This window comes from Rhinatrema bivittatum, chromosome 12 (genome assembly GCF_901001135.1).
Source record: "Rhinatrema bivittatum chromosome 12, aRhiBiv1.1, whole genome shotgun sequence".
NCBI classification, from domain to species: Eukaryota; Metazoa; Chordata; class Amphibia; order Gymnophiona; family Rhinatrematidae; genus Rhinatrema; species Rhinatrema bivittatum.
In genome coordinates this window covers 41,293,152-41,310,466 of record NC_042626.1, presented here as the reverse complement: position 1 = coordinate 41,310,466, position 17,315 = coordinate 41,293,152, and the positions used below count along the sequence as shown (strand labels likewise).

Genomic DNA, 17,315 nt, shown 5'->3' with positions numbered 1-17,315 from the left:
GCAGATTGGAAGGAGTCTAGCATAAGCATGAATATGAAATGAAATGCAGAAAGCTGGCATGCAAAAGTGACTGTAACCAGAAAGAGTGGGTACAAGAATGTAGGAAGTGAATTTTGGGAGTGAGCAAGGTTAGGGGTTTGCTATGCCTTATAGGATAGGGGAGAGCAGGCTCAAGTGCATCTAAAGTAAAAGTGAGTATGGTGTTAGCAGAGAAGAGAGATGAAACCAAAGTAGAAAGAGTGCACAGTCAATTGAAGATTCTTAAAAGCAAAAGTGGTAACAGGGTAAGATGGTAGGGAAGAAATATTAAGAGTCAAAGGTAAGATATGAGATAATGGTCAGAGAGGTAATAACAGAGGTGGAGAAGCTAGAGACAGTTTTAAAGAAAGAACTAAAGAGAAGCATTGGCCATGCTAGTGAATGAAGGCAGTAAAACATAGTTGAAGGTTAAATGATAAGCATGTGACAGGAGTCAGATAAATCATCGGTACTGAGGTTAAAGTCCCAAAGATTAAGGGAAAAGGAAGAAATCAAGGAAGAAGGCAAGCCAGTGAGAAGGGAGAAGCAAGTCTTATCAGGGAATAAGAAATGATAGCTACCCAAATGGATGGGGGAGGGGCGAATATGTAGACAGTATCCATCTCAAAAAGGAACAGCTGTGGAATTGAGGAAGGAGAAGGAGTTGAAACTTGCAGGAGTGGAAGAGTAATAAACCAACACCACCACCATAGCTAACCAAGAGATGTTTGTGAGAAACAAATGTGTAATGTTTAATGTACATTTAATAAATCACCTTTCTTTGTGGATAATCCAAGTGATGTACAATGTCTAAAGATTGTAGAACAAAACCAATATACAATAACTACATTATAACTCAAAATAAAATATAAATAGCTTAAAAATTAAATAGAGCAAAAATATGATAAAACACAAATAAGATAATAAATAAAAACACATCTGTTCAAAAATTTAAAACTCAGGAAAAAAGACAGGTCTAGCCTCCATGAGAGAGAACAGTAACTGAAAGCCAGGTCTCAGTCAGAACAAGGAAATGGAGGAAATGATTGATAAAGCAATCGTAAATTACTTTATTTTATCTATAGCTCTCGTCATAAACAAATGCTCTAGTGTGGATAACAGTACCCATAAGCATAATCATAAACATACAAATTTAAAAAAAATGAAAACAGATAAAAACAAAATAAATATCTAACAATCACCACAAAACCTTATACTTAGCAGAGCAATATACTATACCTAATATAGGAAACTTTGTTAGAAATTCCATAAGGAGCATGATAAAGGGAGAGAAGAGGGTTGAATGTCATTCCTCCCTGTGCTTTATGAGAGCTGACAAATGGTCTGTGCATCAGAAATGTACATCAGGATATCTGCCATAGAGATGGCCATGCATATATTTCTGAAAACCTAACTTGTGAAGCATTTTAGAATACTGCATAAATACAAATTATTTGCATAGTGATGTCTTTCCCTGAGCATTTAATCTGGGGTACAAGATTTGTATTGAAGTGTTATAGATCCATTATAATAAAATAATGAAAAGCTTGAATTTACAGCTTCATCCAGTCACATAGGATCCCTATGTACTTTCTCACAGTCACTTAGAGATACACACTCAATTCTGAGGTGGATGGATAGATGCAATGGTTTGTACCCTGCAGGCCAATATAAAGGTGTATGGGTTGTTGTCCAGCACACATGTGGATAAAATGAAGCACATGGAAGTTGAAGGGTTTTTCTCTGGGTCGGTCTCATGGCACGTGAGCAGTAGAGCTGACGTCAGGAGAACCCCCTTGAGTGTATTCTCTCTCAGTCTCACTGTAATATGCACCCTCCTCCCTTAATTAATAGTAAATGCAGAACTTACCTTCATTCTCCTTCATTTTAGATCCAGGCTTGCCCTCCGTCAGGCACACACCCTGTGCAAAGCACGTTTGCAGAGCACTAAGTTGTGGAAGTGGTAAATCAAGGGTCAATGCTATAAACATGCTTGAATGCTCGGTTTCACTTGGTTTAGCCATTGAAGAGAGACTGTAAAAGTGGTTAAAGTATCAGTGGACATACATCCCAAATTTGTTTTGCTATTCTCTGGTTTTATAAAAGGACCTTTCTTCCAAACAAGATCTCAACCAGCTTTGCGGGTGGTTTAATACAGCATAAAAGAGGCATATGGTCATCTCTGGGGTGAAGGGCTGGGCAACACATTTCTGGAGGCAGCATTGTACAAAAGCTTCCAAAGGGGAGAAGAGTGAAAAAAATATTATAAAATTATGTTTGGGTAAACTGAGGCAAAAAAAACTAGTGCCTTACCTGGGCAAAGAGAAAGGCAGATCCTGGATTAGAACTGAGGCACAGACTGAAAATGATTTGCCTCCATGGTCACACCAGTTATTGGCAGAACTGGAATTAGAAATGACTCACAGTGAACTAGGGCGGGCATTTTTTAAAGCCATTTAATTGAGTAAATAGGCAGCCTGAAAGTTTCCCACCCTGTTTGCGGGTGAAAGTGTGTGTCAGGATCGACCATGCGTGTAATTTTACCCCTGGGAAATTAGGCAGGCCCAGAGGCAAGGTTTAGGGGAGGCAACACCATGTGCAGCTGTGCATTCTCTGTTGCGGAAGTAACAGTGGACCCTTGGACCGGCCTGGCGGAGTGGGATGGAAGAAGAAGAGCACTCCGCTGTGAAGAGGTAGGCCGGAAGGTGGAGCCAAACTGGACATAGAGCCGAAGTCTTCACTCTGGAAGCCCGAGATCTCCCTGGGAGGAGCCCGTGAGGACCAGGGCCGCTGGGACTTAGGAGGCAGCGAGGCTGGAAGAGGAGATGACATCTTCACCCTGGAAGCCTGAGATCCCCCCGGGAGGAGCCCGTGAGGAACCGGGCTGCTGGGACTTAGGTGAAGACAGTGAATAGACGAGATGGCAAACCAAAGGTTGAGGCGGGCGGCAGACACGGAGAGTCAGAAGCAGGCTGGAGTCAAGAACCAGGGAAGCAAGCCAGGAGGAGTCCGGAATGGGAGCTGAAGATCCGGAGCTGGAACTGAAGCGGGACCAGGAACTGGAACAGAAGATCCGGGGCTGGAACTGAAGCGGGACCAGGAACTGGAACGGAAGATCTGGAGCTGGAACTGGAGTGGGACCAGGAGCAGGAACCAACTGAAGATCCAAGCAGAGAAGAAAACAGCACACAGCAACTAACACCCAAGCAGGGAACCTCATTGCAAGGCGATTTGATCAGTCAGACGCCGGGCTTAAATACTTGCCGGCGTCTGACATCACTTCTGGGGGCGGCCCGCGGTCTGGCGGGAAAAGCCCTTTAAATAGTTTCCCCTTGCGCATGCGCGTGCCTAGGAGGGGAGGGGCCTGGTTCCAAGGCTCGGCGGCGTCTCCACAAGGCGGGAAGGCCTGAACAGGCCTCACCAGCAGCGGGTCCCGTCATAGTCGGACCAGGGGAGGAGGCAAGAGTCCGGCAAGCAGTGGACCCCGTCAGCGGCAGCCCGGAGGAGGAGGTAAGGGCCCGGTCGCGAGACTTGCGACTGGGACAGCAACATTCTCAAGACTTCGTGCATTTTTATTCAAGGAAAAAGTATCTACAGAAAAGGCAGGTGCAAATCTCCACAGGTACTTTGTCTTTAGGCAATTTTCAAAGAGAAAGTAAGCGCATACTTTCCCTTTGAGAACCGGTGCAAATTCCACAGGTAAAAATGCCCACAGACTTTGCGACTACCTGCGTTTTTTTGAACATTGTTTCAAACGTGACCTAACCAAAATCACACACAGAGACAGCGACAGAGCTAAGAATGAGACCTGAAGTACTGGCAGGTTAAGCGATTTGCACAAAATCTCAAAATCATTGGCAGAACCAGTATTAGAAATTAGACACAGATATAGGGGGTTATTTTGTAAGCCTATCGCACGCGAAAAGTCCCTTTTCGCGTGCGATAGGTTGCTGGGGGCAGAATTGAGGCAGAGTTGGTGCCAGAAGGGGATGAGTCGGGGCGACGAGGAGGCGGAAGCGGCGGTATCTTCGCTGGCGGCGATAAGATAAGCCACGTTATAGCCACCAGTAGCGCGCCCAATAGCGCCACCTTTCACGGTGGCGCTATTGGGTGCGAAAGCTGGCAGTGATAACACCGTGGTGGTGCGATCGCTGACGGCTTTCGTAGGCCCGCCCCCTGCCCCCCGTTACCATGGGATTGACTAAGCTGTGCAAAATAGGAAAATCCAGGCCATAGAGAGCGATTTTATTTTGAAATGGATTTACCTGGATAACTATACAGTGAAGGAAGGGGTGGGGATGAGTTGACGGTGAGATACAAGAGGAAGAAAGAGGAAGGAAGAATCCTAGTGGCAGGGCTGGCCAACTGTTCTTCAAGGAATAATAATTTTGAGACTTCTGCTTCAGTGAGAAACATGTTCTAAAATTCTTTTTCCTCTCCCATTCTTACCCTCTTCTCATCTTCACCATATTTTCTCTTTCTCCCTATTTATTTTATTGATTTATTAATATATATTTATGTCCCATATCATGCATTAGGTTCTAAGTGACATACAACAGAGACAAAAACCAGTAATATACAATGTCAATAAACAATACTATGCCGTAACATACAATTATACACAAAAAATATATTTAAAAAAAGAATCAAATGGATCATCTAGTCAAACAAATCATTAAAAAAAAGTATTTAACCAAAATTGCATTCAGACCTGATAAATATGATGGAAAGTCAGATATTAATTTAAAATATATCAAATGAAAAAGGCAGATAGCCATAAAACTCACTGCATCTCATTTTAGGGCCTATTTCCTAATATAGTTTACCTCATTTTTGAGTGTTAAACTGCATTTATTATGTGATAAAATGCATTAGTATAGCAAAAATGGAAATAATTTGTGGAATTTCAAAGTTCCATTTTTATTCCCCAGCTCCTACGCCCAGTGCAATGGTGGCATATAAATGAGCTGCACTGCATGCAATTGCATGCAAAGCAACTCATTGGAATGCAAACAGAATAAAGCAGTTTGAATTAAACTTCACAAGCCAAGATATACTAGGATAATTAACTGCACCTCAACCATTGTAGCTAACTTATTCCTGGGAGGATCATCAGGTAAATGTGCCTGGGGATTCTCCTGGGATTGGCATTTAAAAGGGCCACAAGGCTCATTAAATCCCCATATCCCCTGTCTAAAAATGTGGGCAGCTCCTTTGATATACCACCATCTTATGTTGTGCAGTTTTTTGCTTTTCTTCCTAGGGACAACCTGTCATGGTTTTCCCTTGTTTGATTTGTTGAAGAGGTAAGAGCTCTGTGTAGGGTCTCAAACTGAGAACGGGGACAGACATGGAGTCAGTCTGCCTTTATGTTGAAGAATCAATTTTAAGAAAACTTGTTTTCCTGAGCTGGAAGGTTTTTTTCACTCTCCTGTGCTCAGACATTTTCCCCTCTTTTCAGTACCAAGATTTTCTTGTGTTGTTTTCTCAGTTTCCATTAACTAGGAGCTCAGCCCTTTTGTGTTGAATAACCAAAGGGAGCAGTCCTTCAGAAGGAACCTGAGGATCATCTATATCTAGAGGAGGGATGACTTACAGCCATCTAGAAGGAAAAGGAAAGGGGGAAAAAAGTATTTGGGATGTACCCTTAACAGGGCCCATGAATATCTATGGAAGATCTTGGGAGTTCAAATGGTATCAACCTGATAGTATGAGATGAAAAGGAGGACTAGACTGAAACGATTGAGAAGGTAGGAGATATGAAACTTTGTATTTGGACACAAACTGAAATTGGATTAAACATTCTCTTTACCAATCACATGGAAGGAAGCTTGAAAATATGCCCTAAACCAAGGGGAAAGGAAGATGAGAAAATAGGCTTTACCATCTTAAGGTTTAATAAAACTCTTCAGTCACAAATGTATTTAGAAGCCCTTTTCAGTTCGATAAGTAAGCCAAAGAGCTGTCAAGACAATTTCATTACTAGGGGTATATAGGGGTAAAAAATGTGTTTCATTTTTCGTTTTGTTTTTGGGGAGTGTTCCTATGTATTCGTCTCCAAACTGACACAACCAAGCCACAACCCATCCACAACAGGAAACTCCACAAAGACATGCGAAGAACTCTCCCACTACTTCACTGATAAAATCACAAAGCTAATAGCATCCATCCCCCATACAAGCAGGGAAATGCCAACCCCACTCAACGCAACACCCTCCACTTGGTCCAACTTCGATCTTATTGCCACAACCGAAGTCAAAAAGATCATTCAAAAAATAAACCCAGCCTCCCATCCTCTCGACCCCATCCCAGTCAAAACCCTCAAACTCATCCCCGAAATCATTGCCAAACCTATTGCCAACATAATAAATACATCCCTTGAACAAGGCCTCTTCTCTGAAGCCCTGAAATGTGCCATAATCAAACCCATTCTCAAAAAAACACAACTGGAACCCTCCCACCCAACCAACTACAGACCCATCTCAAATCTGTCCTTCATATCAAAGATCCTGGAAAAACATGTAAACCTCCAACTCTCGGAACACCTGGAAAACCACCATATACTATACCCCACCCAACATGGGTTCAGGAAGTCTCTCAGCCCCGAGACTCTCCTCCTATCCCTCACAGATACTGCCCTAAGAGGTATCGACGCTAGTCACTCCTACCTTCTGATACTACTGGACATCTCCGCCACCTTTGATACCATAAGAACATAAGAACATAAGAAAATGCCTACTGGGTCAGACCAAGGGTCCATCAAGCCCAGCATCCTGTTTCCAACAGTGGCCAATCCAGGCCATAAGAACCTGGCAAGTACCCAAAAACTAAGTCTATTCCATGTTACCATTGCTAATGGCAGTGGCTATTCTCTAAGTGAACTTAATAGCAGGTAATGGACTTCTCCTCCAAGAACTTATCCAATCCTTTTTTAAACACAGCTATACTAACTGCACTAACCACATTATCTGGCAACAAATTCCAGAGTTTAATTGTGCGTTGAGTAAAAAAGAACTTTCTCCGATTAGTTTTAAATGTGCCCCATGTTAACTTCATGGAGTGCCCCCTAGTCTTTCTACTATCCGAAAGAGTAAATAACCGATTCACATCTACCCGTTCCAGACCTCTCATGATTTTAAACACCTCTATCATATCCCCCTCAGTCGTCTCTTCTCTAAGCTGAAAAGTCCTAACCTCTTTAGTCTTTCCTCATAGGGGAGTTGTACCATTCCCCTTATCTCTGTACCTTCTCCATCGCAATTATATCTTTTTTGAGATGCGGTGACCAGAATTGTACACAGTATTCAAGGTGCGGTCTCACCATGGAGCGATACAGAGGCATTATGACATTTTCTGTCAACCATGATATATTACTAACCAGGCTAAAGGAGATTGGGCTAGGCGAAAACACCATAAAATGGTTTGGCTCCTACCTATCCAACAGATCTTACAAAGTACATCTAAACAGTGAATCAAAACAATTCCTACTCCCCCATGGCGTACCACAAGGGTCCTCACTCTCCTCCACCCTATTTAATATATATATGATTCCCCTCTGCAAACTCCTATCCAGCCTGGACCTCCCCTACTAAATCTATACAGATGACGTCCAGATTCTACTCCCCATCAAAGAAAACATTCAAAACACCCTATCTCTATGAGAACCCCTCTCAGCCCAAATAAAAAACCTCCTCAGATATCACTCACACTCAACCACAAAACAACAGAAATACTATTCATCTTAAACAAACCCCCCGCAAAGATCATCCAAGACCTCTTGTCCACACAACCAAACAGCCAGTGCATAACCGATGTAAAAGACCTCGGCATCACACTGGACTCTGAACTTAACCTTAAAAAACACATTAACGCTACAATCAAAGAAGGCTATTTCAAACTACAAATCCTCAAAAACCTCAAACCCCTCCTCTTCTATCATGACTATCGGACAGTACTCTAGTCCCTCATATTTCCCAAGCTGGACTATTGCAACTCCCTCCTCCTTGGGCTCCCAACATCCTCCCTCAAACTTCTCCAACTTCTGCAAAATGCAGCAGCCAGATCTCTCGCAAACAGCAATCGATCCTCACACATCACACCCATTCTGAAAGACCTCCATTGGCTCCCCGTAACCTACAGAATACAATACAAAACCCTAACACTTCTGCACAAGACCATCAACAATGAAAAGATCAAATGGCTAAAGGACACCCTCCACCATCATGACGCCCAAAGAAATCTTCGGTCCAAAAACACCGGCCTGTTATCCATCCCCTCCACAAAACTAGCGTACCTCATCACAACCAGAGAACGCGCCATCTCAATAGCGGGCCCCTCCCTATGGAACAAACTTCCTGCTCAACTTAGACTGGAACCCTCTAACAGTCATTCAAAAAGTACCTGAAAACTTGGTTAGTCCAAAAAGCCTACCAACCTGAATGTTAAATCACCACATACTAAGCTGCGCCCCTTAACATCCATAGTCTCTATTCAGATTTACATGAACTAACCCCTCATCCCCTTGACTTAAGCTGCATCGCCTAAACTCTACTATTACCCTGTAGATCTTCAACTTAGTTTTTATCCCACCTCGTAGGTTCCCTTTTCAGACTCAAGTTCCAACTTGTTTTCTAAGTTTCTGGATACACGTCACCACTAAGATGTTATGACACCACAGTGGATGTTCTCCACTCAGTCTAAAATTCTAAGTTACTCTGTTTCCCTGGTATAATGTTGTAATATTATAATGTTATTATTTAACCATAATAAGACATCTTAGACATCTTAGTCATATTATTCTTGAGTTCTCACTAAGATGTTTCCTCTAAGATGTTACGTCGCCATAGTGGATGTCCTCCACTCAGTCCAAAATCCTCCAACCAAGTTACCCTGTTTCCCTGTCATAATGTTGAATTGTTATAATGTATCAATAATAAGATTTCTTAGTCATATTATTCACAAGTTATAATGTAAACCGATGTGATATACCCCAATGAATGTCAGTATATAAAAACAAAAAAATAAATAATAAGTGAATTTTATTTTGTTTGTTTATTTTGTTTCTTTAGTTTAAATAAAACAAGATAAACATTTAAAAAAATGGAAAAAAAAAAGAATTGGTACATCCCATGGCCTCTTGTCCCCACCACTGATCCCTCCTACCCAAAACAATTCTGGGGCAAGAACCCCCTCCGGCCTCCACTCACCTGGTCTGGGAGGTTCTCCTGGCAAGAAGTAAGGTCCAGGCCAAAACCTTGGCCTTATATAGGTCTAGGCTCTGGTAGATCACTGTGAACTTGGCCTAGACCCTATGCAAGGCCCAGTCTTGGAGGCCTGCTACTGATACCTCAGCCTAGGCCCTGGCCGAAGCCTCGGCCTTGATTAGGCCTAGGCCTCAGTAGGTCACCATGACCTCAGCAGAGGCCCAAACAAGGCCGAGGTCTGGTCCTGAAGCCTCAGCCCAACACCGGGACCTAGGCTGAATGGGGCCTCAGCCTCAGCCCAGGCCTGAAGCCAGGGCCTAGCCTGGAGGTTAGGTCCTGATGCCTAGGCATAGACCAGAGCCTGGGCCCAGGCCTAACACCGGGGCCCAATACCTGGACTTTGGCCCAAGCTTGATATCGGGGCCAGGCCTGGTCCGGGTCCCACGCCAGAGCCTCGGCCCAGGGTCAGGCCAAGGCTTGGAGGTTGGATCCCAGGCCTTGGAGTCTTCTGTCTTTCTTCTTGAAATGACACTGTCCACTGGGGATGTGCCAGAGTAGATTAACTCTGGCACATCCTCCTCAGTGGAGGGCTCCATTTTGCTGTACGGTCATTCAATTAACCACTGTTCAGCAAAATAATGCCCTCCACTGAGAAGAATGTACCAGATAATTTATTCTGGCACATCCTCAGTGGATTGCATCATTTCAAGAAGAAAGACGGAAGATGGAAGACTGAGGCCTGAGTTTTGACCTTCAGACTGGGGCTTGGCCTTGGCCCAAGGACCTGGCGTTGGGCCTGGGCTTGGGCCAAAGCCCCAATAGATCAGGTAAGTTTGGTATTGGGAAATATCCTGACCCCAGCAAACATTTTCAGTTCTGGGCCCTTGCCCTGATCTCAACCAAGAACATGTATTAGATCCGGGAGAATTTTTTTTTTTTTTTTAACGAAAAAATAGGATTCATTTAATTTGGAGGACTCAATTCATTTCAAGGAACTATGAAAGAAATGAATTTGCCTTAGTTCAATTTTGCAGATTACATTTATCCAAAAGCACATCCCTATTTGTTACATCTTAGTGAAAGTATTGCTGGAAACAGGGCCGGTACTAGCTTTTTTGCTTCCCTGTGCGAAAAATTACTCTGCAGTCCCACCGTCCCACCCTCCATTCAGTGTGTCCCGGGCCCTTCAAATAAAGCCCAGCTCCGACCTGAATCTATATTTTTTAAAACTGACACCCCCACCCCAGAACCCATGGATAGGGAATGATATTAGGTCCTCTAGGCAAACCTTTCAGCCTTGCACACACACCACCCCACACACACCCACATCCTTTACAGACACACATAATTAAATTATGCATTTATAATAAATTTTACATGAAAAAACACTCAAAGGTACAGTCTGCTGAGACAAAAACAACACTTACAACATGCATATTATATTTACAAGCACTCCTGTGGTGCCAACCAGAAAACTCTGCAAAAAAGATACTTGGAACTCCTATGGAATTAGACTTTTTGTAATGCATATTGGATGTAAACCATCCATACCAAAACAACCTTATCTATGAAAAGGCAACACTGCACATATTAAACCAGGCCCTATGACACCAATAAGACTATTAGGAAACCAGGCTGCTATAGATTCCTACACAGAAATTACAGGACAGCAAATACCTCATCTCGGTCACATATGCAGAACATAGACAGATCCTCACCAAATACAGAATAAAGAGATCAGAAAGTATTAACAGAAATGTGCTGACAAGAACTGAACTGGAACCCACAACAAGCAGCTTCTATATGCAGAGCAAAAATAGAAAAACAGAAACATTACCATTCTTCATAAAAACATTAAATAATAAAATCAAGAAATATACAATCATAATAGTAAAATCATATTCATAAAAAATATTTGTTAGTGAATAGAATATACAAATTTTTCCAAATAATAAAATATTTCAAAACATCTGATGAATAAAAAACTCCAATAACTAAAAGTTCTATTTCCCCCAAAAATAATTTAATGTTTCAAAAGAGCAGAATTATCAAATTACACCCAATAATTAAAACTAATAAGGATTAAAAATCTCCTGCTCTCCATACCTGTGATCTTCTTTCAGTCACACTAAGATTGTCGTGGTTTGGGAGAGGTAGGGATGCCAAAATTTGTTCTCTCTCTCACACACACACACAAAACATATTCATTCTCACACACTCCCTCTCCCTCACAGATACATTGTGTGTGTGCCTATATGTGACACATGGGCTCTCATACAGACACACACAGACATGCACAAGCACACAAGCTCTCAGTCACTCACACACATGGCCTTATGTTGTCTTTGAGCTGTGGTGGGATGAGCTCCACCACAGCCCCATGGGCCTTCCTGATTTGGGGTGGGGGTGGGGAAGAGCGGAAGCTGTGTTTGGGCGCATACACACACACAAATAGAACATGGGCCTCTCTGCCAGCCACTGGCGGGTTGAGTGCCGGTGGCCTGCAGTCTATCTCAGGCAGCTGGCAGCCCGCAGCCTCTCCTGCTGCCGCTGGCTCGTCACCTCCCACAGGTGTGCTGCCCCGTGCAAATGCATGGTATGCACACCCAGTCACGTTGGGCCTGGTTGGAAACCAAGTCATCTTCCAGTGTGCTTCTTACTGCTTAGTGACATTAATGCTCAGTGCTGTTATAACTGTTATATACAAGAACTGGGATTTAAGTGTTTGCAATGCTAAGGGCCTTGAAAATTATCTTTCCCTCCATCCAGGGAATCCTAGGGATTAAAGCAATTTAATATCAAGGGAAATATACCTCCCAAAACTATGCTTTGAGATATGGCCTCAGGAACCACTGTCTGGGACAAACCAGCTCAAGGGTTACATTGACACTACAAATGCCTTTGAATTCTATCTGTAATTCTGGCCTCTTAAACTATTACAAATATGAATGGGGGGGGGGGGGGGTGGAGACGGACCACTATGAAATAGTTAAATGCATGTATTTATCCATTGGAGATAACTTAAAAAATAAATATGAAAAAGGCAACTTCAGACAGGAACAAAGAGTGAGACAGTGATGTAGCTTGAGACTCACTGTCTTCCATATCTACATCAATGATCTCACCACAGTATTGAAGAGATCCTCAACTGCAGGACAACTAAATGAATCAGAAATCAAATGCCTGCTAATGCTATATGTAGATAATCTGGTCATTCTATTCTCACTCTAGAGGTCTAAAATAGAACCTAAATCTGCTACACACCTATTCCAAATCATGACCCTACACATTTGCAGGAGCATCTTGCAAGACTGGAAGAGTGGGAATTTAAATGGCAGATGAAATTTAATGTGGACAAGTGTAAAGTGATGCTTATGGGGAAAAATAACCCACACTGTAGTTACATGATAGGTTACATGTTAGGAGTTACCACCCAGGAAAAGAACCTGGGCATTAGAAAGGACAATACTTTGAAATCCTTGGTCCAGTGGTGCAGCAGCAGTCAAAAAAGCAAACAAAATGTTAGGAATTATTTGGAAAGGAATGGAGAATAAAACAGCATATGTCATAATGCCCCTGTATCGCTCTATGGTGAGGCCTCACCTAAAGTGCTGTGCACAGTTCTGGTCACTACATTTCAAGATATAATTGCATTGGAAAAGGTAGAAAGAAGGGAGACCAAAATGATACAGAGGTTAGAACAGCTCCTGTACGAGAAAAGGCTAAAGAGGTTGGGTCTGTTCAGCTTGGAAAAGAGGCATCTAAGGGAAGATATGATAGAGGTCTATAAAATCATGAGTGTAATAGAATGGGTAAATGTAAATCGGTTATTTACTATTTCAAAAAAATACAAAGAGTAAGGAGCATTCCATTAAGTTTGTAAGAAGCACATTCAAAACATATCAGAGAGAATTCTTTTTCACTTAATGCATAATTAAGCTCTGGAATTCATTAGTGAAGGATGTGGTTAAGGCAGTTAGCGTAGCTGGATTTAAAAAAGATTTGCACAATTTCCTGGAAGAGAAATCAATAAACTATTAACCAAGTAGACTTAAGAAATATCCACTACTTATCACTGCATGTAGCAGCATGGGATCTATTTACAGTTTGGGATCTATTTATTGTTTGGGATCTTGCCAGGTACTTGTGACCTGGATTGGCCACTGTTGGAAAGAGGATACTGGGCTTGATGGACCTTCAGTCTGACTGAGTGATGAAAACATGGTGCTAAGGTGATAGGCTGCCATGCTGCTTTGCTCTCTCGAGATCTCTCCTGGAAGTGAAGATCTATCCGCCCTCTAAGGGCAATAAGATCATCCAAGGTTGTTTGGAGCTCCCGGCCCCCAAATTCATCTTCGATTCTTCCTGCAAGTCCCTGGAGTCTTCAAGCTTTCCTCACCCCAATTCAACTCGGAAGTGAAGGTCCTGAAGTCAATGACATATTTGCCAAGTGTTCACCCTGTGTTCATGTACCCTGGAGGATTTGGAACATCTCAGCCCATATGGTGGTAGCCTGTCCAGGCTCAAATACTAAGAGGAATTCCTGCAGAAGGCTGGAGAGATTATGGAGCACGGGATTGTCATGTTATCAAAGAGGAGATGTCCAGGCCAAGGCTGTGCACCCAACAGTGAGAGAATGTATGTAACCTTGGAGTAGTGTATATATTACCTGACTTTGGTAAGACGCTACAGTAGTCATCCAGGAACAGGAAGGTTTGTAGCTGGAAGTTCATTCAGCACAAATTGAAATTAATAAACTCCTGACACTGCTTGGGGTTGATCAGGTAAAGTGGAGATGCTGGGAGCTGTGGGACCAGTCTAGGCGCAGGAAATGCTGCTGGTGGAGGGAGGAGCATTGGTGCGTTGCTGGGGCAGGGTTCAAGGCATCCATCCTAAGGGTCAGCCTTTCTAGGAAAGCAGTAACCTGCTCCAATATCTGCTGTTCTTCCTGGAGTCTTCAAGTCAGACTGGGTATTACCTGGATTGAGGACAGGGCTGCCAGGTACATGACCTCAGCAAACTGTTAGAACTGTGTACCTTTGTGCTGGGGTGAGGTTGGCTCAACCTACAGGGAGGCCCTGTAGATCCTCACTGCCTGCTGGCAAAGTGGACAGGTGCAGAGACGGCACTGGAGCTTCACATGTACCAGCCCCTTTCCCCTTGGGTTGAGCCTTTGTGTTCTGCAGGCCAGCAGGGCTTAGATAGAAGTCTGTGGGGCATAGACAGAAGACAAGATCTGGGACCATTCTGGGGTCAGAGGCAGGCAGTAGACAAGGGTAATGAGAGTCTACGCTAAAGGCAGTACATGTCAGTCTGAGGAAGGATAAGGAGAAGACAAGAAGCAGGCTGAGTTGAAGAGGATGAGGCAGACTGGGCTGAAGCAGGAATGGGATCAGGAATGCAGGAACAGGATCATAGGAGAAGCAGCAACACATACACGAATGTATAGTCGACCCATTGCTGAGGCAAGAAGGTGCCATCTGCGGTGGCCCTTTATACGGCTGAAGAGCGAGACATAAGTGGGCGCCCCAGCCCTTCCCTGCTGTGAGCCCTTTAAATCGGGGAGTGTTGTGTGTGCACGCACCTAGATAGTTGGAAGGAAGCACGGCAATGGCGGTGTCCTGCCACGAAGAGGATCAGACAGTGTCTTGGGCCGGGCTGCCAGGCCAGTGGCACTGAAGGTGAGAGATGTGGCTCGCAGAGCTTCCTGCAAGCTATGGAAAGTAACAAGTTTAATGGCTGTGTCATGGGAAATTTCATCTTTACTATCAGGCCGATATAGTACAGTGTGCTCTGGCGGAGTGCACTGTTAACCCGCGTTTGGACGCGCGTTTTCGACACGCTAGCTTTACCCCTTATTCAGTAAGGGGTCGAAAATGTGCGTCCAAACCCCCCGAAACTAATAGCACCCGCAACATGCAAATGCATGTTGATGGCCCTATTAATTATTCCCGCACGATTCACTAAGTAAAATGTGCAACCAAGCCGCACATTTTACTTTCAGAAATTAGCGCCTACCCAAAGGTAGGTGTTAATTTCTGCTGGCGCCAGGAAAGTATACAGAAAAGCAGTAAAAACTGCTTTTCTGTACACCCTCCGACTTAATATCATAGCGATATTAAAAAAAATTTAAAATCGGCCCGCGGCTCGTGGGTTGAAAACCAGACGCTCAATTTTGACGGCGTCCGGTTTCCGAACCCATGGCTGTCAGCGGGTTTGAGAACAGACGCCGACAAAATTGAGAGTCAGCTGTCAAACTCCCTGACAGCTGCCGCTCCTGTCAAAAAAGAGGCGCTAGAGATGCGCTAGTGTCCTTAGCGCCTCTTTTTACCGCCGGCCCTCATTTAAATACTGAATCGCACGCACAGGAGAGTGGCCTTTTACTGAATCGGCCTGTATATTAGTAAGAACCCTTCATTTCCACTTCGCCTAATATTACCAGTTTTTAAGCATCTTGAAGCTTCAGGAACCAGAACAATTCAAGATTTTATTTTAAATCATACTGGATAAGTGCAGTCATTTCCATATTGTTTATTAAAGTTTCATGTCATTTTTATGTGTATATTCCAATTAGAAATTACATATCTATAACTCTTAAAAAATTATTTTACATCTGGTGCATTTAGGAGGAAAATACATATTTATAAAATGGGTCATAGTTTGTCTTTTCTCTTTAAGTTCCTTCGTTCTGTTAAAACATACGATGCATAAAGTACTAGAGGATATTTGGAAGACTGTTCTTAATGTATACATAACTGAAGAAGACATATAAATCTCATTTAATGTTCGGCAAATTTGCTGAGCGTCTTCTCCTACATGAACTTTAAGGATTGTGCATAAATTATCACCTTTGAGGGTGTATAAAGCCAAAATAGCTGAATCAGATGAATGTTTAAAGTGTGGTAAAGATAAGAATTCTCTGATACGTTGTCTATGAAAATGTCCAAAGATGCACAGCTCCTGGCAAAAAATCATTCATTTTATGGTTGTAACAAGTAAGGCAGTTCCATGGAACTTGGTCTTCTGTGTCTTCGACCAAAATGAACTTGCTAGTGATCAAAACACAGATTCTAAAAATATCTACTACTGGTGCTTACGGTTTTTTTTATTGGTTCATGTTTTATTTTATATTTAATGTTTTCTCAACACAACGGAAGCACACATGCTTAAAGAGTGCTGACTTTTTTTTTTTTTAAAGGGAAAAATCTCAAACAGTGCCACTAGTTAAACAAATAAACTAGCAATTTTTTGATAAAATACAAAACAAAAAAATAAAATTTTAGCACCAGTAGTAGATTTTTTTTTAGAGTTTGGCTTTTGTAACTTTGGCTATATTACAGAAAAAAGTTGTATTGGCAAATTTCATAAAATGTTATTGGCAAAAACGTGTCATTAGCTAAGTGATGTATTCTGTCAAAATGGTTGGAGAAAGAGGGTCCAGACCTTGCTCTGTGAAAAGCTGGTACTTTAGACCTATTTCTTCTAGAATATAAAAATAGCCTTGAAACCACCCAGATTGAAGGTATTCTCTAAGAAATGCAAAAAAAGGTTAAGTTAGATTGATATAAAGAAGGAATGAGTTAATATGTGCATTTGATTTAAGTTGGAAATGCATATGAAGGGGTTGATATTTCCTCAATATTTAAATTATGGAATGGGAAGTTTTAGGTTGGGGAGGAAATTCAGAAAAATGTAGTTTCTGGCTTACACAACCTGTACTATTGTTTTATGACATGTGAGTTTTATGTCACCATTGTAATGCTCTGTTCAATAAAGATAAAAATAAAAAAGATAACAAGGCCTGCATTGGCCTGTGAGCAGAGGTGGTAAAGGTCATGCCTGTAACAGATTCTGGGCTTGCTTGGGACAGATAAGGGACGGGGGCTGAGGGGTTGGGTAGAAGACATAGTAGATGGAGAATTTGATGTTGAGTTGCATATGGGAATTTGTGTGTGCATCTACCCAAAGTGGACAAATATCAATTGGGCAGACTGAATGGGCCATTTTGGTATTTTATTTGTCATCATTTACTATTTTACTATATACCTCACTTCACCCCTCAGCATTCATTTAAGAAAGGTTAAAGAAGTTAGG

General features: G+C 42.6%; 1 protein-coding gene across 3 annotated transcripts in view; it reads right to left on the bottom strand.

Moving 5' to 3' along the window:
* Window positions 1–17,315, bottom strand: part of KCNJ1 (potassium voltage-gated channel subfamily J member 1) — a 57,053-nt gene that overhangs the window by 15,953 nt on the left and 23,785 nt on the right. Inside the window, exon 1 of one of the 3 annotated variants that reach the window (XM_029574180.1) lies at window positions 1,889–1,958. The exons of the other annotated variants lie outside the window; for them this stretch is intronic. The gene's annotated coding sequence lies outside the window, so the exon portion shown is untranslated. Of the gene's footprint in view, window positions 1–1,888; window positions 1,959–17,315 lie in introns of those variants that run through there. 3 annotated transcript variants of the gene reach the window in all.